The sequence below is a fragment of the Lathamus discolor genome, chromosome 3 (genome assembly GCF_037157495.1).
Source record: "Lathamus discolor isolate bLatDis1 chromosome 3, bLatDis1.hap1, whole genome shotgun sequence".
Lineage (NCBI taxonomy): Eukaryota > Metazoa > Chordata > Aves > Psittaciformes > Psittacidae > Lathamus > Lathamus discolor.
Window position 1 is genome coordinate 31,396,066 of NC_088886.1, and position 24,321 is coordinate 31,420,386.

Below are 24,321 nucleotides of genomic sequence, written 5' to 3' on the forward strand. Positions count from 1 at the left end.
CCCTTCACAACACCTGGGTATGGGAATTTCTCTCCCAGCTGGCACCTTCTTCTGCTATTGTACATATTTTGTTTGGATGTATTAACAGAGCCTACAGATCTCATCACATACAAGACAAAAGAAATCAGCAGAGATCAGGATATATGACAGCATAAGATTTAAGTCTCTGGACAAAGCATATGTTTAAGTGATATATTGAACAGGGATGAATTACTGAGGGATGGCCTTTGCATTCTCTTGTGATTATCCCCTGAATGTATTTTGCAGTTTTCTGGAACCTCCTCAAAACGTGCTGAAATACCCATGAATAATGAAAACTACATCACTCTCCACAAGCTTTCTGATATTAATATAGGACGGTCAGAATTTCAGGATAGCAAACACTACTGGGGTCACAGCACTTAGGGCAGCAGTGATTTTTGTCCACATGCATTAGACCACAGTTGTACTTTTTGAAACGTTTACAGGAAACTGTGCCCATGCCTAATGACACATAATTTCGTGTTCCTTTCTGTATAACCTGAATATCCTCCCTAAAATCCAGTTTCAGTGGATAGCTGTATCATCTGTAACTTTTTCAGCCAGCAGTTATTTCAGGTCATCTCTGAACTTGAGGCCTGTGGCTTAGAGCAAAAGAAACAGTTGAGAAAAGATAATCTCAGGAGTATGGTATTAGGCAGCAAAGCAGGGCTGAAATTTATCGCACTGTGGCCTCCATGTTACCCATATATCAGCTAAAGCAAAAATTTTCCAAGAGAAACAAGTACCTTACTATAGATCCTGTACCAGTATTATTTTAATTAGATTTGTAGCAAAGAGAAAGCCTAATATATAATTTCTGACTGACTGAAAAATAGCTTCAACTACAAATAATAAGAAACAGGTTAGAGCAGGGCATAGTGCCTGGAGATTTTACCAGGCAGCAGACCAAACAGCTGAACTCTTGACAGACTCTGCAGCTTTCCCTTGCCTGCTGTTTGTTGGAACAGTGAATTCAGGAGCCATTTGTGAGTCACTGGCCAGTTCATCTTCACAGGCTATTAATGTCACATCTGAACTTTCAAATGTCAGAACGAAAACAGTTAACATAAAAAAAAAAAAAATAAAAAAAATCCAGCTCAGAAGTTTCCTGTTTCTCAAAGAATAATTTCATTGTGCTTTTCCGAAAGGTTTTTGGAATATGCATTTCAGGTGATTGACAGGCCTATGTATGACATAAGTTTGGGTGGAAAAAAAGTCTGTGTAAAATCCTTTAAAATGTTACATTACAGTTATTCCTCCACTGAATAAATATTTTTCTCATGATCAAACATCAAATGAAAGTGCCATTTCCTGAGTGCTTGCTGAGGGCTCTTGGATTCTCTTTTATTGAGAAAATTCGTGTCATTTCCCACAGTTCCCCAGGGAACTAATGCATTTTACTCCAGAGAGAAGCACAAGGATTCAAAGTTCTATGGACATGTATTTTTTAAATAATTTTACTCATTGATTTGTGCCCGAAGGGGTCCAGGATTCAGAACAGCCTTTTGTGTGCCACAACAATGAAGGTATCAGCCAGTGACTTTTATAAATCTACTATTAATTGCATACGCTTGTATGCCTGGGCTGTAATTCATAATGCTTTGAATCACATATCTAACAAGATCCAAAATAAAACATACCAAAGACGAGGAGCAGGGGAAATCATCGTATAGGGATAAAGAGCTAGGAATTCTCCTGGCTGCCAGCCCTCCAAGGGTCTGCTGATTGATCAGTGAAGCCTAAGGCTGAGAAAGGTTACCTGCAACACTACTGCTGCTATTCTTGTTCCATCTAGTGTCACCAGGGCACTATGTATCTCCAGAACAGTCTTGTTAATGCTGGCTCCCCAGCTGTGAAAAGCATGCAAATATGCAAACAAGAGCTCCTCTCTTGCTCGTGAGCAAACTCTTAATTGTAGCCCGGCTCTTCAGATCTAATTATAGTCAAAAATTCCCTCTCCACTGGCTGTGAAGTGGGATGGACGAAATCTACCTGACCCAGAGCTAGAACGTGACTGAGATTATTGCCTATTGGAGACACAGAATATATTTTTTCTTTAGGTACTTTTATCTCTGTTGGGATTTTTTTTTTTTTTTGTCGTTGTTGTTTTATGGTTTGTTTTTTTTTTCTTTCTGTTAGTCTGCATCTTTAAAAATATTATCAATGCAAAACAGTCTTTTTTTTATCATTAGATGCTTCTCAGGGCAACACACAGTCTGACCTTCTGTACGGAGCAATAAACTGGAGTTAAATTACAGTTAAGGGAGGTGAGAGCTTTGGACTTTTCAGGAAATCTTTGTATACATTAAATCCCCAAAGAAATGTATGCATTCATAATGAAAATAATTACATATGAAAAATATATATGAAAAAAAAAAAAGAATCTCGTACATCCCAAAACCACCCTGTTTAATTTAAGTCTCTTTATCTCTTTGAATTAAATACAAACTGTTCTGATTATCAAGATGGAGGCATTGCACAAATCAAATTCCTATAAAAATAGTACTGTTCTCATTCATCACTTGCAATCAGTAGGTCTCAAAGTAATATAGAGAAGTGTGATCATCCTCAGTTTCTAGATAAGTAAACTGAGGTACACACAGGTGAAATCACTTGCCTAAAATCCTCCAGTGGATCAGAAATCTCAGTGAAAAGAGCAGATTTCAAAGTCTTTGCAGTAGCCTGGTGTGTCGAAGAATTCCAAAGAGACATCATGGATATCCAGGTCCATTCATAACCTGAAAATGAAATTCAGATTTCTGAAGTACCCAAACACTCAAAAAAGGCATCTGGTATTGCCACTGAAAGTTACCCTCTTTAACTAGGTAGAGGAACATAATGTGCTAGGTATGTTTTATAAAAATAGTAAATATTAGTGTTTGTCTTGAAGAGATAAAACCATAGTCCTTTTTGTTATCAAAAATTCTTTCTTATATCTGAAGAGTTTCACAGTTCTGTCTCCTCAAAGCCTATAAAAATAACGGGGTGCTGGAAAGGAGTTATATTCTTTTTAGTATATTCCTGAGGTTTTGATTAAAGTAAACAGAGAATCACATTAAGCAGAGACTAAATTTAGTATTCAGCAAATAGAAAAATAATCTCCTCTAGTTTATTGGAGACATAAGTCTATGTTTACCTGCTTTGTGTCTCCCATCTCCATTTTTTCCTACAAAATGTTCATTATACATGTGCAAACTGAACGTGTTCAGGGCTGTTCAAGTCTAGAATCTAGCCTCGCCTAAACTGATCAGGGTCACAACTGCTTTCGCATTACCTTCTCCATCATGTTCTTAGTTGCCAACCTTCATAACCACCAAAGCATGGCTGTAGCAGCACAGTGATCAAAGGTCTTCACCAAATACTGGAAAGTAATTGTTAATGTAGATGACCCCATGTTGCTTTTGTGAATAGAAGCATTACCTCTATTCATAAATCCACAGAGGGCAGAATATAGTGCTTAGGTATATGTTGTATAGCTTAGGCAAGTGTCCAGAAGGCCATTGTCGTATATGTTTGAAGTAGAAAAAAAAAAAGCCTTCATATGACTACTCAGATTCACCTAAATAGAAAATTGACTGGCAAGCAGATAAAATAGCCCTTTTAAGGCTGTATTATTTTCCAGTGCTAAATTTTCTCAAATGGATCGTTACAGGTATCATTACATTTTTTGGTGCATGTCAGATGATTACATGAGAAAGTGGCATTCAAACAAGATAAACCAGATTCCCTACCAGTATAATTACATCAAAACAGAAGATTTCACATATCCTATTCCTTTGTGAGAAGACTGGCTTGTTGCCAACTAGATGAAAATTTTTCTAACAATTTCACATAAAATGAAAAAATAAGCCTAAGCCAGCGAAAAGAAATTCAAGTTTTTCTGCACTAGTTTAACCATATCATTCATAGTTTAAATTATACCTGTGCAATTCTGCAGTAAAAATAAGGCTGTAAATAGGTATGTTTATTAAAACCAGGGAAAATTAATGGAATAACACTGAAATGAAACGTGGTCCAGCGCAAAGTATATACATCCTTCAGGCTTCATTAAAAAAGTAATCTATTCCTAAAGTTAAAAACACAAACATGGTCAAGGTCCCTGGCATTCTTATAAGGACTGAAAGTCTGAAGACTTCACAGTTAGAAAAATAGAGAGAAGCTCAATTTTGTGGTATTAGATCAAAGCATTAATTCTTGCAGAAACTCTTTTTTTTTTTTTTTTTGGGGGGGGGGGGGGGTGCAGCAAAATAAAACCCCTCCAAAATCCACCCCCCCAAAAAAAAAAAACAAACCCACCACACAACCAAAACACCCCCCCCCAACAGTTTTATGATGAAAATAGAAAATTTAACCTTTCTTTAGAAGCCTGTTACTATTATTCTAATCTTAAGTTGGTTTGCATTATTATCATTATTATTATTATTATTTATTATTATTATTGTTGTTGTTGTTGTTGAAAACTAGGGGAAGATTGACTTTATTTACTGAAAGGCAGCTACCTGACCCACCTCCATGAGACTGCCCAGATCAGCAGGATTTCAGGCCAGTTCAGTTTGTTTCCAAGAACACAGGAGTCCTTTGAGCACATGGGAGAAGGTGGGGAATCCTGTGGGATGTGCCCAGCAGCACAGCATGTGGCACAGGATGAGTCCCACCTGTGCAGAGGTACACAGCAGAGGCACACTCAGTGCATTGGGATGCGATGGTGATGTGCAGACGGGGGCTAGAGTCCCGCCACAGTGCTGTGAATACATCACTTATTTTTTTAGCAGTGGCTTGAAAAGGGAGGCATGGGTAGTTGTGTACGCTGGCATGCAGAATGCATATTTGTTCTGTGCCTTCAATTCAGGGGGGAAAACTAGCTGGGCAAAGGCTGATCTCTGTCCTGGGCAATGCAGGGTATGGGATCCAACAGCTATACTTAGGCAGGGTGCCCAAGACTGAGCAGATTTGCCTCTCTTGCCTGATATCTGGGAAGGGTGTTGCCATAGTACACAGTCAAGCCAAATGTTTAATTTTTACATTACCACCATTTTCCAAAGGGAACATATTCCTCCAGAAAATTCCCAATGAGCTTTTACTATATGTCCACACTGAAATGCCAGCACAGGCACATGTATTTTTCTAATGTAATTTTATCTATCCACCCAAATTCTTCCTTTTCCATTTGGGATCTCCTCCTTTCCCTGTCCTGAATTAGGCTGTGACAGTTGTTACACAACACTGCAGTCAGTTCTCTTTTGCCTTCTTACAGGCTTTTGTAAGCGATAGATTATTACCCATTTATAGTTAGATAGCTACTCGCTTATAAAGGACATAATTCTGCTTTTACAGTCGCCTTAATTGTGAGACCCTGCATAGAAAATACGTAAGTGGTGAACAAATTGGGAGAAAGACAAGGTCAAGCCCAAACCGATGAGATTCTCTAGAATAAAAGGGAGTTCATATATATAAGATTGTATTTTCTCATTAACAAGCAAATTTGTTCATTTTCTTTCTGAGGCCTTGAATCGCTATTCAAGTCAATGTGAACTTCTGTTTTCAGTGCCTCACTTTTTTTTCAAAAGCTTCTAAGAAACAGTTTGGTTTGCAACTTTCTAGCAGATGGAGAGCTGTGACATTAATGGCAGTGGGCAAGGGATGAAAACATTTCTCAGGCTGAAAAGCTCTCTAAGGATGAGTACTTCTGTCTTAATGCCTAGCTAGCAAATTCTGCTTGTGGATTCCTCAGCATAGGTCAAAAGTAACATTATCACAATCATGGGTATTAGAAAGGTAAAACCCTAATAAATGAGAGAAAACAAAACCTCAGGGGGTTTTAAGAAATTGGATTAGTTTAGGTAATTTTGAGCAACTATTCTCAAGAAGGCACTTGGGGACAGTTAAGTTTAATTAGGCTACAGCTTGTCCTAGCTGCAGGTGGTTTTGTTTCTGCCATAAACCTCTTCTCCTCTAGTGTACCAGTGGGTAGTGGTAAACCACTGAAACTTCTCCCGTTTGACAGTGAAGGAAGGGAGAGGTGACTGGCCCTTTCCATAAAAGAGGTGTGAGTGGAATCACTTGTCACTTTTGAATTAACTAGAGCTAAATCTCACTGCAAGAGGCAGGTTGGTTGGGAAGAGGTACGTGTATATATGAGCTGATCTGAAGAACACACTTTGCCTTAAGTAGTACTGTCAGTGCGAGAAGAGCTGGGATTGTGACTACTCATTTCATCCAATCCTTATATCTGCCTGGGGATCCCACAGAGTGTTTTGTGCTCTACAGGAATAAGACTATTCATCACATTTCCCTACGGGTACCTTTATGAAAATGCCATATTTACCTGCTGGAACCTTCACAGTTGTTATCTGTACCACAACTAGAGGAAGAAAACTTCAGAAGTACAAGCTTAGAAGATGTTTCAGGTTACTGGAGTATTTTCTCAATTATTTTGCATTTATTTGGTTTACATTTTAATCAGGCAGAAAAATGAGTCTAACAGCAGTCAGAGCTAATTATATTTTGTGTTTTCTATATTCACCTGCATTTTTTTTAATGTGGTGTCCTTGACATGTTGTATTTGTGACAACAATGTGGCAGAATGACTCAGTTGCATAAATAATTTATTAAATGGTCTTAAACTGTACATGCCTTGAATCATTTTCATGTACAATTGAATTTAACTTGCATTTGGCTTATTCAGATTTAGGAAATCTTGTATTGCATTAGGTCAGATTTATACCTGCTTAGCATCTAAATGAGAAGACAATTCCAGGCCTTTACTACTTCTTAAAATATCCTAGAATCTTATTAAAATGAAATTGAATTGCTGTGATTTTAAAATCTAAACTTGGGGTTTGAATAAATGAAGATAGGGAGGTTTTTTTCTCCCCAAGTTTTTCCTTATTTTCTCTTTAATTATGAAATTCTCCCAAAACCTTTCTGATTATATTATCTGATTTTAAAGTATTTGTGCCAGTTTTAAAGATACATCAGAAAACCAGAAAACTTCTAGTAAACCAAACAAAATATATTCCAGGACTAACTAACTAATACTACTAGCCATGCCGAAGCACCTTCTTTTATACCCTTGCAAGTGCATCTGGTCTTGAATAAAAGGGGACAAAGAGCACAAAAATGGGTGCATAGAGGGTGCTAATTTGGGAAGATGTGAATTTGCCTTCCCAGTCTTATCACACAAGCTCTCACAGTAGTCACTGAAGCATCCAAAAATAGAAAGGCTTGCAGTTTAGAGAGCAGATAATTTGGCACAGCACATTTCATCCATTTTCAGTAAGCTGGCAGAATACTTCCAAGTACAATGGAGCTCAGCAATACAGTTCACAGAATCACAGAATCATAGAATAGTTAGGGTTGGAAAGGACCTTAAGATCATCTAGTTCCAGCCCTCCCTGCCATGGGCAGGGGTGCCTCACCCTAGACCATGTTGCCCAAGGCTCTGTCCAACCTGGGCTTGCACACTGCCAGGGACGGAGCATTTGCCACCTCTTTGGGCAACCTGTTCCAGTGCCTCACCACCCTTACAGTAAATAACTTCTTCCTTATATCTAACCTGAACTTCACCTGTTTAGGCTTTAACCAATTGCCCCTTGTCCTATCACTACAGTCCCTGAAGAAGAGTCCCTCCCCAGCATCCCTGTAGGCCCCCTCAGGTACTGGAAGGCTGCTATGAGGTTTCCACGCAGCCTTCTCTTCTCCAGGCTGAACAGCCCCAACTTCCTCAGCCTGTCTTCATACGGGAGGTGCTCCAGTCCCCTGATCATCCTCGTGGCCCTCCTCTGCAGTTGTTCCAACAGTTCCATGTCCTTTTTATGTTGAGGACACCAGAACTGCACACAGTGCTCCGAGTGGCATACCACGAGAGCAGGGTAGAGGGGCACCAACATTTATTTAGAGCGGAATTATTCTTTAAAGTTTTTTTGTTCTGTATCACTGTAACTTAAAAACCAAAACAAAACACCAACCAACAAACATTTAACTGGAAATATTCGTGTTAACATTTTTATATTCTGGGATTGCAGATTTCTCTGTAATATGCCTTTTTTTTTTTTTTCCTCTGATTAGAAGTTCAAAATTCCTGAAAAAGTGTCAAACAATGACAGTGAATTTGCAGAACTCGCAAGAGTTCAGGATGCTGAGAAAAGAGCATCTTTTAAATCTGGACATCGATATCACATCAGTTCTGAGATTTTTAAGATCAAGCCCTGAATTTTTTGTTTCAGCTTTACAAAGCATTTATGTGACTAAAGATGTAGAGAAACAGCTAGGGAGATTTACAGAGGCTCCTAAACACTGGTTCTTAGTCAATGAAAATAAAGCATATAAGCCAGTCAGATGCTTCAGTAAATCATACTGTATGTCCAGCTGCATATTTAAAAATAGAAAACATTTATAAATCAATTCCTTTGAAGCTACAACCTCTCATAAACTGTATCAGCTCTCTGGCATCCCAGTATCCGACTGTCATCCTGGATCCTTGTTTTAAAGATGTCCTTTACTTGTATAACAGACCAATGAAACACAGAGGGATAATTCACAACTGAAGCATCAGTTGTGATGTCACTGGCTACCAAATTTCTATGTCTTTGTGATTTCACCCCACAGGCAAATTAAATGTTGTTTACAATCACATTCTGGAAAACATAAAAATATGTTTCTCCTAAAGGATAATATGTGAGCAACAATAACCTTTCATGTGTCATGTTCTCTACTGAGATTTTATATTCATGTAAAGCCAGGTAAAAAATGATGGTGATTGTGATTATTTTCCCCTATAGTATAGGAAGGACTTTTTCTTGTTTCACTTTCAGCTTACTCATGTGTTGTCTAATATAGACTTGCTAGGAATATGCAGGGAGATAGCACATGTTTTGCTTGTAACAGATGCAAACTCGGGTCTAAAATGAGAGGTGTGTTTTGTAAGTTGTTACTGATGACATATGGGCATGACAAATTCAGAACAGATTGTCATTTAACACCACCAAGAACCTTACCCTTCAAATGAGGCTGGATATGACCCTAACCGATTACATCACTGCCTGCACTCATGTCTTTGTGTTCCAGGAGGAATTGTTTCAACTCCCTTGGCATTGTGACAAATTCACAAGATCATGTATGTCATTTAAAAAAATGGCTTTGATGACCTCTACAGTGCTGCAAGTGCCCTTACTTTTGTGATGCTATATAGTCTTTTATTGCTTAGTTGTATCTACATGTGTACAGCACACAGCATAACACAGAGACAGTGATGAGGAAGAGGAGAGCTCAAGATCCTCTGTGAAAATGAGGCTTACATGAGTACTTCCAACATGGAACACCCTGATGCTGACATCTGATTCCCGAATATTTAATTTCCAGTTTTATGTGGCATAAAGCAAATGACAGCCATTCTGCCTTGACACTGCCAAATGATGAAAGGAAACCTCACACAGACAATGCTATGATCATACTTATTGGCAACTTAGAAACACTGAGTAGAAGAAAGGTATAAGGCTTTAGCTGCATATCAGAAAAATTTTGCTTGATAGACAGTCAGCTATAGGTGGCTATGGATTAATGACAGGAGAGATGGCTGCTTTCCACGTAGCTGCTTTCTGGCTTGTAATCAGCTCTTTATTACCTTACCACCCTAAGCAAATTTTCAGCGAGAACTGTGCTGACCTTTACTCCAGAGAGACATGAGGAAGAGCTATCAAAAGAGAGGGGAAAAGAGAGGTTACTAATAAGCCATTTACTATTCTGCTCCTCAGACACAAAAGCTTAGAATAAGATAAGCAGAGCTGCATGAGTCGTCCAGCTGCCAGAGGAGGAGACAGCAATCATTTTAGTGTATAAGCATGTATAGGATACATGGCTCCATGCAACTGCACATTTTGCTTACATGTGAGACTAGTCCTAAGTGATGTTCTCAATTTCCATATTAATTCCAGGGCTGCAGCCAAAGGTAAAAACCCAGAGTCTCTAGAGAAGGGAAACAAATTGCTTTGACTTCTGAAGGAAATCAATATTGGATGGTGCATTGGTTTAAGTGTGGAAACCCATGGATCAGTTCCAGATTCTGTGTGAAGACATCCCTTAGGAGTTCTTAGAACAGATCCTAGTTATATTCAGCTTTGAAACACTTCAAGCAGGAGAGAAAGTTAAGCTGGACAATCTGCAAGTAGCTTGTCTTTTGGCTTAGAAACCAAACATATTTTAGTGTAATTTAAAATGGTCTGTTAAACCTGTGAACTCTGCCAGCAAAAACACTGCTCTGCCCACACAAACTGCTACCTGGGAAAATAATGAGCAAAAAAACAAACCTCGAAATTAGAAAGTCACTTTTCCCAATGAAAGGTTACAAGGCACTTAGATACTAGGTGATAGGAGAATTTACATAGAATGAGATATAATAAGGCCATCTTCAACTACATTCCAATTTACGAAGCTAGATTCTAGAAGGCTACTCTGTGGCCTTATAAAATAATGTGAAATCGGAAGCAAATTCATGGGTAAGTTACAGGAATATGAACTTTAAGGAGGCCGAAGACACTGTATTGGTTTAACTACTCTTAATAAAAGGACATTGTCTTCTGGTTCCAGCTGTGCAGTGCAATATGCTGCCACTCTCAATCTAATCCTTGCTGCAAATCATTAGATTTTCTGTGGCAGAAGTTATGCTGCCTCAGATCTGCTGATGCTCAGGCTGCTCATGTGACTTTTCCTTAACCTTTACCAGTCTAAATGAGGCACATTAGTTGAAACGGTTCAACGGTACATTCTTTTTCACCCAAAATCCATCTAATTTTGAATAAAATAGGTTATGGAGCACATGCACAAGCAATCCTACTGGCAGGTTTGAGGCAGCTGTTACTTTCAGCAGAGGAATGGTAAGTAAGTGCTTGGGACTGCTGAACTTTCAACAGCTCATAGAACTGCTTGCAAAGTGAGTATCTCATCTCACTCTTCTTTGGTTACCTCTTAGCTCTTTTGACTTTCAGTTTCACTGAACCTCAATGCTCTGGGCAGTCAGGAAAGTTAAGCCTAATGGTGGAGAAACAAAACCAGCAAAGAACAAAAAAATTAAAGACTCTAATAAAATCTTGCTTTGTCCAGTCCCAACCTTAAGGATTGCAGCTGCTCCCTTCTAATTAAAAATCAACACCAGAATACCTCTTTTACAAAGATAGCATTGGTTTCAGAAATCAGTAAACAAACTAAATTTTCAAGAACATCCTAAATATTTAAAGAGCCAGTAAAATCCATTTTGTCATTGTCATGACACATGGTTTCATAATTAAACACTTATTAAAACCTAAAAGCACACTCTCAAAGTCAAAAAGCATACAGAGATCCATGCCACACTCCATTTATACAAAAGCCTGGTTAAAAAAGGAGCAAGTCACCATCTGCTGGACCATCTGCTTCATCCAAGTCCTGTTCTTCATTTACGGTCACTAGCATAGGAGCTTCCACAGGAAAAATGTTCAGCATCATCAGAATCCCCAAATAAATATTTAATACCTTCTAATACCACCCTCAGCTTAGTCGTAATAGTGATTTCAGGACAAAATTTTGGCTCAGGACACAGATTTGATTTAGCTAGCTATATACTTGAGGATTGAGGACATGATTTTAAACTAGTACTTCAAGTGCCAGTGATTTCATCTGAGGGATTCTGCTATTTCTGCTTTATCCTTGCCATCGGATGATGAATAGACCATACCCTTGGCAGAGAGCCATCATGTGAAGGAACTGTATTGTTTGATCCTGTGGGATTGTAATCACTTGCAAAAATGATGAGTTTTGATGGCCTGTTGATCCTGCTGTGATTCCAGTTTAAAAAGGAAAAGAAGAGTTGCAAACCATGTATTTATTTCCATGTAACTTGTCAACTATGTATTTTTTTGCAGCATAGTAAGTATTTTAATCTAAGTCTACTTTAATGTTCAGCCTACCAAAGTATTTGGGCACTCAGAAAGAAATTACTTTCCTGCTCTTTTCCTAAAACAAACCTTCTGCGAAAGAACTGTCCCTGAATGTGATGAGAGAAGTTTCCTTTGTCAGTTACATAGTTCTTCATTGGTTCACTCCTGTCTGTGTTTTAGAAGCCTACCCATGCAGAGCGAAAACCAGGCTTCACACTTTTATGCGCTGAGAAAACCTGTGTATGTAGGGTGTAGCTGTATGACTTTAAATGTATGACTTAATAAAAATGATGTATTGTGTAAACAGCAGGAGACAGAGCAGCCAGCTATTCCAGTACCTTTGTCTGTGAACAGTTTGGAAAATATTTAATTTAAAGCTGGCCTATTTGATACTGACTAAAATGTTGCATTCCCTAATTCCCAGATGTGGATGTTAATACAGTAGTCATAATGTAGTGGTGATGGGAACAGACATTATAAAAAGCAGGTGATTACGGTGGCAGAGAAACGTATTTTTGTTAGTGTCTCTGAAGCAGTTACTAGTCCTAGCTCTGCACTTCACCTTCTGTTGGACTTTACTACAGTGAAGTAGCGAAATGGATAAAGTGAGCATTGCTTATCTGTTCCAATGCAAAACAGATTAGTTAGTTTAAAAATCTCAGTCCAAACCTTGCTGCTTTGACACCTTGTGTTACTTGAGCTGCCCCTGGGCACAGCAAAGCCGCTTCCCACTGCTCATAGTTAGAATGTTCTGTACAGCCTTTCTTTTCCTGTCCAAATAGTGTTATCTGCGCTTTACCATTCTTCCATCTAGTTTAATTATAAACTAAGGTTTATATAAAACTTATCTTGCCTTCAAACACTGAAGAAGAGAAAATATACATGAAAACCAGCTAAATAAAAAAAAAAATGTCCCCTTCCCCCTCAAGCTCTTATTCTTCCTTTTGACCCTTCCTTTTCTGAATCCACTTCTGTGGATTCTCCCAACAGGGATTAAGTGCAACAGCCTGTCAGCCCAGTTACTGTTTTCCCATGGAAACTAGTCCATTTCTTATGGGACTGAAAATGACACTTAAAAAAACAGGAACCCTAGGTGCTTTCATCAGGCTCCTGCAGCAACTCTGCACTCCGGACTGCTCTCAAGCAGGTACAACTTAGGGTAAAGTGGCTATAAACCTTTTGTACTCTTTTGTCTTCAGCTAGAGATTGGCATGGTTTCGCAGAATAAAGCCATCTAATAGAGGTTCCTCTGGTACATCATGGGCTGGCACAGCCCCAGAGGGATATTCTTGCAAAAAAGGGTATGCTGTGGCAGACAAGCACGTACCTGATCGTATTTCAAGGACAGGAGCTAGAAGGCAGCCACTAATATGCTGCCACTTTGTCACTCTCCCACCTCAAAAGCCCACTTGTTAGGAAGAAATTCCCAGACCCACCAGGTTTTTGGTAAGTCTAGTGCCTGGAATGGCAGAATGAAACTAGAAAGGGTCATTCTTTTCCAGCCTAATCTAGTCTATGATTCTCTAACTCAGAGGGTTTTATTTGCCAGCATTTCATAAGCTGCTCCTTAGAGCTGCACGAGGAAAAAGTAATGTTGTTGGAAGCCTTTTACAGTCATATTTCATAAACATAAATGATGATACACTGTGTAAAGCCTAAACTAACAGATTTTAGGATAATATTAATAACATTCTTTAGTACAAAATGAAATAATTTACTCAAATGCATTAGCCATTGTTTATATGAATATTGTACAACTCTGTCTTGAATGATGAACTATGATAGCAATTATCATTGAGCAATTCTCAAAGTAGCTATTTACTAGAAAACAAGCAAGACCTAGAATGAGCAAAATGTTGTGTTTAGAGGGGGAGCCCAGAGCAGCGTGCTCATTTAAAACAAGAAGGGTGAATTCTAATTGCAGCTAATAGCCAAAGCAGGCTCACTTTCCACAGTAAAATGATTTAGTGCTTCCATTAGAATTTCCACAAAGCTTGAAAGCAAGACTTAGAAAACAAACTGGCATGGAGCTGTGCACTCATATAGTTAAAACACAGCTCTGCTTTGAGTGTAGGAACCTGCAGAGGTATGATAAGTGGATAATGGACAGGAATAGCACAGAACCTCACTGCCCCACTGGTACAGTTCAGAACCTCTTGAAGAAGAGGGAGGCATCCAGGATAATACCCCTGAACTGGAGAGGGTACATCCGAAAATAGATTATGGAGCTTATTCTGACTCTTCTTTCTAAAGGGTGAGATTTTGCAGCAGCAACATGTGGTAACCTATTGTTCACCCCTGCAGCAGCTGGCACATTTGGGATCGTCTGTGCTGAAACATCAATTTGACTGGATACAGGATATTCACCTTTCTCTCCTGAAACAGCATTAATGTATTTTTTGATTCACAGTGCACAGCCGTGCCTTTTTCAGCAGTGTTTCAGTGAAAAAGAGGTAGGACTCTGTCATAATGAGGCATATTCAGGCCATCTATAAAATGGACTGTCCTCTGGCTCTTTAAATCCCTGACAGAAAAAGCAAACATGATCCATTTTCCTGATCATTTGATAACTGTCTCTCTCAGTCTTGGCTTCTTGTGAAAGCATGTTACACTGCCTAGCCAAGATGGCTGCACATATCCTAGTTTCTGTGCATCATTTATATGGAGGATAAAGATAATACAGATATTTGGAGGCAGTGGTTTAAGGGAGCAACTCTTCTGAAAGCTATGCATTTGGCAATATTTTCAGAAGAGCGTGACTGCGTAGTTTTATTATATCCTCCCTTATGTATATTTTCAAAGACAGGGCAATACACAGCCCAGTAGGCAACTATCCTTTTCACAAGTTCATCATCGCTTGCTTGATATACCACTAAGTAGACTCATCTGCAAAAGACACCAAAATAAATGAATGCCATTCTACTCTAGAGTTAGATATTTAAGAATGTTAACTTTGCACACCAAAGATTTGTTACTGCTGGTTCCAGATTACAGCTTGTTTCTGCTAGTCCAGAAAAAGTTTTACTGATGAGTTGCAGCTGAAGGATGGGGACCTGACTGCTGTTCCAATTCTTTCTTTTCCACCAGATTCGCTTCCCGAATTTAAGCCACTTGTTTTGCATTGGCAATAAAGAAGTCCCAAAGGTATTTGGCCTGCAGCATTGCTATTACCCTCAATAATGTTGAAGAAAACTGAGTCAGGTTCACTGGCAACACCTAAACACTGCAGTGTAGATATATTTGGCTGGGCTGAAGTGAAGTAAAAACACATTTAGATTAAGTTCAAATTGTATTCCTTCTGCAAAGTACAAGAAGATTAAATCTGTATCTCTAAAGCTTCATCACTCTGCTAGGAATGTAATAAATAATTTCTTATCTTTTAACCAATCCCATTTCAGAGGTGGTTTCTTCATAAGGAGTCTTAAATTTGAAAATTTTGGAACATTTTTGAACAGCAAGGTCCCTTGTGAAGATTAAAATGAACATTTTAACTAAGTCATTAGGAAATAATTTCTGCTTCCTTTTCACACCTTATTTGACTGCTACATTCTTTAAGTTCTGAAAATTCTAGTTGCAAAGACTGTAAGTCTTGGCAGAATTAAAGGCTAAAGACCTTTACAGTGTGCTGCACTCCATCATAAATCACGCCAGGCTACATGGCCAGTCTCAATTTCCATCATTAGCCAAACTCATATTGATTCCTGTATGATGAAACTAACAAAATTCAAAATCCTCCAAAATTGCCACCAATCCTGCAAATTTTTCATCATTGAAGCAGGAGGGTCCTTAAGTGAAAGGCCAGTTTCTTTTACTTTTTGAATGACACAGCATGCAAAGAATGGATTTTAAGTTTTGTGACCTCTATGGAAAACATGTGAATAGCCCTGATGTTTGCCTTCTGCACTGAAAAATCAGGACCAGCTCAGCATTAGAGGTAGAGATGATAAAAAAATGTTGTAATTATTTTTTGTTGAAAAATACTTTTTTATCAAAACAGACCTGCTGGAAGCTGCTGGGCTTTCCAAAAACTTTTTTGGATGGTTTCCTGCAAAGCCTCGGCTTTCCAAATGAAGCTGGTGTGAAGGATGTGATTCCAGGCTACCTTTGCACTATAGATAACCTGGGACAAGGCACATTCCAGTATTCCTCTGGAGTCCCTTGATTCTGGAGTTCTAAATCAGAAGATACGGCTTGGTGCTGCTGCTGTTGAGATTTCCAGTTTCCACCGGAACTCACCCATTTCCAGGATGACGGCTGCTTATTACAGATTTCTACAGAAAGCAGCTGTACAGGACTTGCAGCTCACGCAGGATCCAGATAATACTGAAATAAGTGACTGCAGTTACTGCACTTCTCAATGAAATACATACAGCCGTGGGTGAGATCTTCTAGAAGAACAACACCGCATACTAGATAAAGGAACAGTTGATCCAAATGAAACTGCCAAGAGAATTCGTGAAACAATCCTATTGCACAAGGGATCAGCTTTATCTATCCTTGTGACAAACTTTATGGAAACCTTACTGACTTTAAACTGTGCTTTGGTGTATACTAGGCATACTAACTGTACTAAGACAGCAGAATCCTATACATGCATGCTTACACAAAGTTTCTTGGTGACTTTGCTGATAATAAACTGTCCAAGTCTAGTCCAAGAAAGAAAAAATTCTTCCTGCATTGACTCAGGATGCAACTCTATTAGTTAACTCCAAAGCTGCAGGTCACTATGGCCCCAGGACTACAGGTCTGCAGAAGCTGTAATGTAGTTAGGAACAGAGCATTTTGTCTCCTGCTTTCTTGCCTTTTTCACATTGTAATCAATTGTATTACAGTGGTGCTTGAAGGAATCCTTGCAGAGGCCACTGACAAAATATTTTAGTCATGTCAAAAATCATGCTTGGAAAACACTCAGACTCTGTCCTTACCATTGATTACACAATTGTTACCAAGAGCTGAATATTACGAAGTTCATAAGTCTCAGTGCAGACTCTTGTAACACTTATTCAAGTTTTCTTGGTGTTCTCAATCCAAATACTAGCCATGCATGCCAGTTTCCATTTGAGAAGGCTCAGACGTTTCACAAATTACAGCAGCATGATTCAGACTACTTTCTTCAAACCCTTCTGCATATTGACATTACAACAAATGCCAAGTGTCAGAGGAACTGCCTTTTTCAATCCTAACTGGATTCCAACTTCAGATCATCGTTTAGGAGCAGAAAACAAAATACACAGAAAGCCAGAGAAAAAGTTTTTACCCTGATAAATAGCTTAAGTAGGCAAAACAAAAAGGGGAGAAAAAGCAAATATAGATACCCAGAAATTTGGAGCAACCTGACAAGGATTATAAAGCAAGAACAGAATAGCAGGAAATAGAGACAGTGCTTCTGAGCAGCTACGTTATGCCTCAATAATAAATTTATCACTTTCATATTATGATATGACTGATATTCCCTGTTTAACAGACACTCAGTAGAGACTGTTTAATAGAAAGTCTCAAAAGAGTCAAGGAGTATTTCATTATACCTGTATCTAACTGGCAAAAGGTTTTTTAATGTCTTATTAAGTGCACAGAAAAGTTATATATAGGAGGTAAAACAGAAGCAAAAAGGAAGGAAAAGCACAAATCTGTTTTGCAGGGTTACATTATATTACAAAGGTGATATATGATCTACCCTCACAGTAAAGTAATAAATCACACTTCTGCCTCCAGCTCCTACATGCTGCTGAACTGCAGTGACAGGGTTTATTTTTATATCTTTCATTTCCAGTGATGCTGATCTTCTCTCTTCCTTCCTCCCTGGTGATTCTTTCAATTAATAGCTTTTAAATGTTCCTTTCCTGCAGAGTCTTTATCTTTCCATGAATTTTCCTGTAGTATTTGCATCATATGTGATACTGGCAGAGATTACAAGTGAAGCTTGCAATTCAAAGTGCTGAACTCTCCGTACCCTAATGTCTCTTAATAGTAGTCTGGTAACAAAAGGGACATAAAGAAGACTAGATCAGTCTGCTGAAGTGTCAACACAGGGACTCCTCTTTTGACTGGAAGACTGTCATAGTGACATAAGCTATGACCAAACTCCACTTTGCTGTATGTTTCCTCCATCTCCTGAGACCCATAAGGATCCTGTTAAAGAACTAAATTACTGCACCTCCAAATCAGATCAATACATGCCAGAGACCAAGCAGATTCCCCATTCTTTTCCGAGCAAGGGCATGTAAAGGATGCCTGGAATCTAGGCTTTTCTTCTGCCCTTTGCTTGCATAAGATCTCAGGGGTAAGATCAATTTGTAACTGGGTAATCTTACTGACTTTTCTGGACTCATTTCTACTTTCAAATGAAAATTGGGTCTAATAACTCAGATTTGATAGGAAAGTGTTCAAAAATATTCTATTAAGCCAACCCTGCAGTCTTTGGCACAGCTTTTGGTGGAAATTTGCATGTGCATACAAAAGCCAATTTAGAAGTTATTAGTTAGATATGAGGCTAAATGTAAAACATCTGATTTAACATTACACATTCCCATGAGTTTTGTTCGTTTATATGCATAAGCAAAATTCAATGATTGCCTGTTAACATATTATTCAAAACATAAAAATCAATTAAAATAACTGTCTACAATTCAATCATAGCCAAATGCTGACCCGGTATAAAATGGCTTGCTACCTCCCTCAAAAGCAATATGAAACCCAAGCTAAAGATGAACAGGGATTTAGTCACTTTAAGAGAAAAAAGTATTTTTCCTCCCACATTATGAAGTAACCGAAGAACAATGAATAATTAAAAAAAATGGTCAGCTTTTAAATAAGCTTTGCTCATACTTGCTCTAGATTAGATAAAGCTATTGTGATAATTTAAATAAAATTAATTCTATTTTTAGAAGATTTAGTCTAACTGAATGTATCTGGTAATTAAGGAAATAGCAGTTCTAGCACTTGCTCTTTCTTGTATTTTCTTGCAGGCAAAGAATACACAATTTCCTACAGCCCTGGCCCTGCAGACCTTTCTGGTATGAAAAAACTATCTGTGGCTTGTAAAATCCTGTCACTACAGCTACAAAGGAACCTGCTGGCAGGATAAAACATTGGGTATATCAGTCCACACAGGCTTCAACTTCTCATGGAGACAGCTCTGCATTTCCCAAGGATTCTCATATTTTTTGTAGAATGTGACACTCCCTGGAGTTTGTATGTTGTGTTTCCCCCTTCTTAATGGATTAAGAGCATCCTCTTTAATTCACCTCTTCCCTGAAGGACAAGAGGTCTATCTCCACAGGTCACAGCAGAATTCATACCTGTGAAGAAGTTGTGTCTCAGCAAGACTCAGATTTCAAGAGTAAGACTTATTTGTTATTGTTCTGATAGGACACACTTTATTCCTCTTTTTGTACCTTAAAAAGCACCTAACTCTTCACTGATCCCATATTCAAAAGCCAGTAAGAGCCTATTGTTAAGTGAGAATTAAAATTCAGTAAGGACATAATTTTCCATTTCATGACATGACTAGATATTTTAAATACGGAGTAACTTATTTCAACAATCAAGAGAAATTAAATGGTTAGGACACAATGGCTGATATTCAAAGGCATTTTTGTTAACAACAGGAGTTAAGCACTTCTACATCTTTATAAAGCTGCCCCACAGTGTACTTCCTACTACTAAATGACCTAAAATAGTATTAATCTGTGTTGGAAACAGGGAATGGTGTTGTGTTTCCACGATCATCAGGTCCCAGGTGGGGAGTCAGGCTGCAAATGAGAAAAACTTGTTTCTATGGAGGAGAGCTGCTTCTGCCTCTACCTTCTGCTCTGTAGGTCCATCCTCATCTCAGAGCTGTTTCACTGTTTCCCCCACTACTTCAAGCACTCATTGATTTCCACTATTTTTCCCTCTCAGGCTCATGTTTGAGAGAATCTTTAAATTCAGACATCCTTTGTTTATTGCCCTACATGCCCTATAGTAAGCTTGCTGCAGCACACACTTCTCGCACCCCTGACCTATGTCCAAGACATTTCCACCTTTCCTGATCTTTTGAAAGATGAAGTACTACTTCAAGGCCAGGTTGGATGAAGCCTTGGGTGGGATGGTTTAGTGTGAGGTGTCCCTGCCCATGGCAGGGGGGGTGGAACTAGATGATCTTGAGGTCCTTTCCAACCTTAACTATTCTACGATTCTATGATTCTAAGAGTGGCAGAGCTTTGTATGCCCAATAAACTAATTTAATATCTCAGATTTTTCCAGGTCATTAACTTGTTTGTTGTTTATTTACTTAAAAATACCCAAAGAAATTCCCTAACATGAAGAAGTTAATTTCCAAAGCAGCTTCACTGCTAGAGGATCAGACATTATGTAGCTAATATTCAGTCCTGTAGAACATCATTAAAAAGACATAAATATTCCAGGCATTTTTTAAACTCAAATCCCACTAAAATTTTACATTAGATTAACTTCTCATACACTGAGATTGTATATTAGGAAAACTTGGTAAACTTGAATACATTTTAAATAAATTAGTCTTCATGTTTTCTGTTGTCTGACCAACAAAAGCTTCCTGTCCCTGGGCTACGATTTCCATCTATATACTCAAGCTAGAAGGGTATATTAGCCTTGCCTGAGGGCTTTCTTGGTACCTCTGTAGTACTTCGAAAGTCTGAAGCTACTATTTTACATTAATGAGCAGAATTGCTTAAGGCTTGAGCAGGCTTTAGCCCATATTTAGCCGCTGTCTGCACCTGCTTGTGCCAGAACAGGTGTTTTTGCAGTTGCACAATAATCCACAGGGAACACATGCATGGGGAGCTGATTTTTCATTTCCCCAATGTCTTTCACCATGTAGCCAAACATGCAGTGAGACTGATGTTGGTGTAGATACAAACTGTCAGGGACAAATCATACCTATGAATTCTATCTATCCAGATCCCTACTTGTTATAAATCTTTGTCACTCACTGCACATCAATGAAACGATAACAATATGCAACAAGTTAATAAATGTCCCCCTTAATGTCAAAGGCAAGGAGAGATTTAAGCAACAGCTTATCTTTAGCTCCATGCTTATTCATGAAAGGTGGTAAGACTGAAGAACACGTGTAGGTGTTTTCTTGAAGCATGGCTCTACAGAAAGTCAGAGCTGAGCTTCCTCTGTCGAAACTATCTGAAGTAAGTTATACAGATTAAAATGCAGTACAAGAGCTCAGGCAGAACCTATAAAAAAGCAACCAGCTAAATACCATGTTATGGGTTTTCATCTTGTTTTGTAGAGTGGAATTAGCTCAACCAATTTCTGTGCATTTGGTAGAATACTCACTGAACAATCCTATTAGAGAAACAGAAATTGAATGGGCAGCCAATCGTAAAAATAATTGCTCAACCTTTATCCTTTCCAAATGATTTTTGAGAATCTGAACTCAACAGCCCTCCTTGTACTAAGAGTAAATTGATTTGTCTAAAATGGAATTAATTTAATTTGGGATCAGTCATGTTTGAAGGCAAAATGTTGCTTGAACAAAATTTATTATTTTTATCTCTGATTTATGTGTAAGTGCAATCAAAAAATGAAATACCTGTGTTTTGAGGATGATTATGTCTATACATGAGACTGCTGCTTTTTTATATCAACAGCAACAGAAGCAGACTTTTTATTACAAAGACCTTCAAACCAGCAGCTTTAGTATGAAAGCAAGACGTAGGAGTCCTAGAGCTCTATTTTCTCCTTACATATGGGGTAAGATGCATAACCTTTCTATATTTGATTTTGACATAATAGGAAGAAATATACTTGCAAGCCCAACTGACAGCCAGACTTTCACATGTTATTAGCTTAGAAGTTTGTAAAAAAGAATTTTATTAAGACCAAAAGTTACATTTTGAAAGGTACCAAAATATAAACCACATGCAGATACATTAATAGTATAAAGATCATCTATAAGCTGACCCTACATACCAGAAAACATTGCAAGATTTGTCTAGGTCTTTTTTTAAGGTATCCATTACACCTTAAAAAAATCTGTGATTTCCATTACAGAAAACAGCAATACAAGAGTTAAAAGGAGAAAGAAGATTCCAGAAGCTGGCACAAATTTATCTACAAGACCACAGCTGTGCAGTTAAAATTTTTATATTAGATAAGACTGTTAAACTCTGCAAGGTAACAATGAAATGGTGTGGTTCTAAAGCCACCATTCAGACAACTTTTATAGTTAAACTAATAGAAACCAATTCGTAGAAGGGCTAAGAACTTGCTGTTTCCACCACTTGCCCTAGAAAACTGAGAATGCATAGCAACTTGGAATTAATTTCTGAGTCTGGCCAGAGAAGGACTGCAGAATTGCACCATATATTAACATGTAGCTAGAGTATGGTAGTATATAATTTCTTTCTTAATCATAGGCTAACAGTAATATGCAAAGAACTGGATTTCTTCTATCTTTTCACTTGTTACTCAACCATTATCATTTCCAGTGATTTGCACTACAGCAAGACTCAAAATCCCAGTATTAAAGCCCCAGTGCCTTATGGTTTGTACACACATGCTGATTTGTGTCATGCCTACATGTTCTGTGGTTGTGCATATGTGCAGTAAGTACATGAATTTGTTAGAATTGTGAACCTACCATTCATGTGAAAATACAGCACAGAAAAGCATTTCTCTCACTGTAGATCACAGACTCTTTGGGTGTCTGGAAAAGCATTAAGGTATTGACTATCTAAAACCATCTAACTCCCTTTAATTGCTGGCAGCATGGTCTAGCTAATTTTTGGTACAGTTACTTTGTGCTAAAGGCAATTAAAGCTAGTCACCTAGTCGGTGGATAGTGAAAAAAAAGACACCAGAGACACAGAAGGGGAGAATTACATAAAGACTCATGAGCTAAACATTCTTCTTGCAAACCTTTGAGCCATCCTTGCATAAGCTTTCTCAGCAGCCAGACAGAATGAAGTTTCCAAAGAGGGAGATCCTCCTAAGGGGACTCACAAAATACTGGTTGCATACACCCTGTACTGGTAAGTCTTCCCTTGGTAATAAATGTTTAAACTTTCCAGGCCCATTCTGTATTTTTATTCATGGTTTAGTAAGAATTTTGCAGAATAGGACTGTTCTATTAGAAATTATAACTGGCATGTCCATTCACTTTTTCTTAAGGCATTGAATGCCTGGAAGCCTTAAACAGCTTTTGTAGGTATTCTTCATTTCCATGCAAAGGAAGTAGGCCTTCTTCAAGAAAGAAATGTATTCTTAAGTGGGAATAGAAAATGGATGAAGATTAACAGAGAGGTTCGTAATTCCTACTGAAATGATCAGACACAACTCTAGCAAATCTTAATAGAACCAGCAATAATTTTTTATTTAAATCAATGGAACCTAAGCACAAATTTAGAATACTTTACTGAGGAGGTGAACTAAGAACCTGGAAAAATGTGTTGCTAGTTTGAGGTCTTACTGGGTACTAAATGAAACCCCTTAGTATCTGTCTCAGTTGTTCAGAATTGGATGCAGAAGATTTTAGAGTCAGCAAACTCCTTAATATACAAAACCAATTCTCTTTCCAAGTCTAGTTAAAATATCGATGTGTACTTCAAGCGCTTTCCTGTCTCCTGCTAGATTTGCCTTTTTTTTAATGAACTCCTCACTAATCGGGAAAGGTCCTTTCCAATTTGTGACATATTTTTGGGTTGCTCAACAGATCTAATTAGCATTAGGTCACTTCATCTCTGAATCAAGCATTTTTCTGCTCCTGCTGTCTTCCAGCATTTAATGAATTAGTGTTTATTAATGTCTTCTGGCCATCATCAAAATTTGTCCTTTTATCTGGAAGTTTGAACTTCCCCTGACTCTAAAAAATATAGTCTGTGAACTCAGGGGAGTGAATGAGAGAGGAGGAAGGACAGTGAGCCCAGAAAGATAGCAAAAATGCACAGAAAGAAGGCAAGTCACTGAACAGCAGTCCCATCACTAAGCTGAGCTGAAGAAAGGGTGATTTTCACACCTTCCATTCAAGACTGCAGTACGTATCTCGGACTCCAGAAGTCCTGCACTTTCTATCTTCATTGACAGACCCTAGAGAGAACCACCGAGGCTCCAGTGCTATGTGATCCTAGAAGGAGACTCTGAATCAGCTTTTCAGAGTACACCCAAGTAGCCACAGAAAGGAAATCTGTGCAGAACTGTGGGGAGTAAAGGCGATAAGGTTTGCATGAAGAACAGTTTGGGAATGAGCTCTGAGGCCTTGGTGCTTTGACAAGCCCTGGGGTGATGAGTTGGGGCGTTGAAGGACAGGGAAGATGAAGAGCAAGCCTTGGAAGGGTGGGCCAGGATGTAGTTGTGGCCGGAATCTCAGTTGGAGGCCAGAGGCTGTGGAGGTTGTGAGAGGGTCTGCAGCATTGTGAAC

General features: G+C 38.5%; 1 long non-coding RNA gene across 1 annotated transcript in view; it reads right to left on the reverse strand.

Moving 5' to 3' along the window:
• Window positions 1-2,639: 2,639 nt before the first annotated feature.
• The window catches only part of LOC136011931 (uncharacterized), a 170,901-nt gene continuing 149,219 nt past the window's right edge, over window positions 2,640-24,321 (reverse strand). Inside the window, exon 5 of the long non-coding RNA XR_010611515.1 lies at window positions 2,640-2,759. This is a non-coding gene — a long non-coding RNA (uncharacterized LOC136011931). The remainder of the gene's footprint in view (window positions 2,760-24,321) is intronic.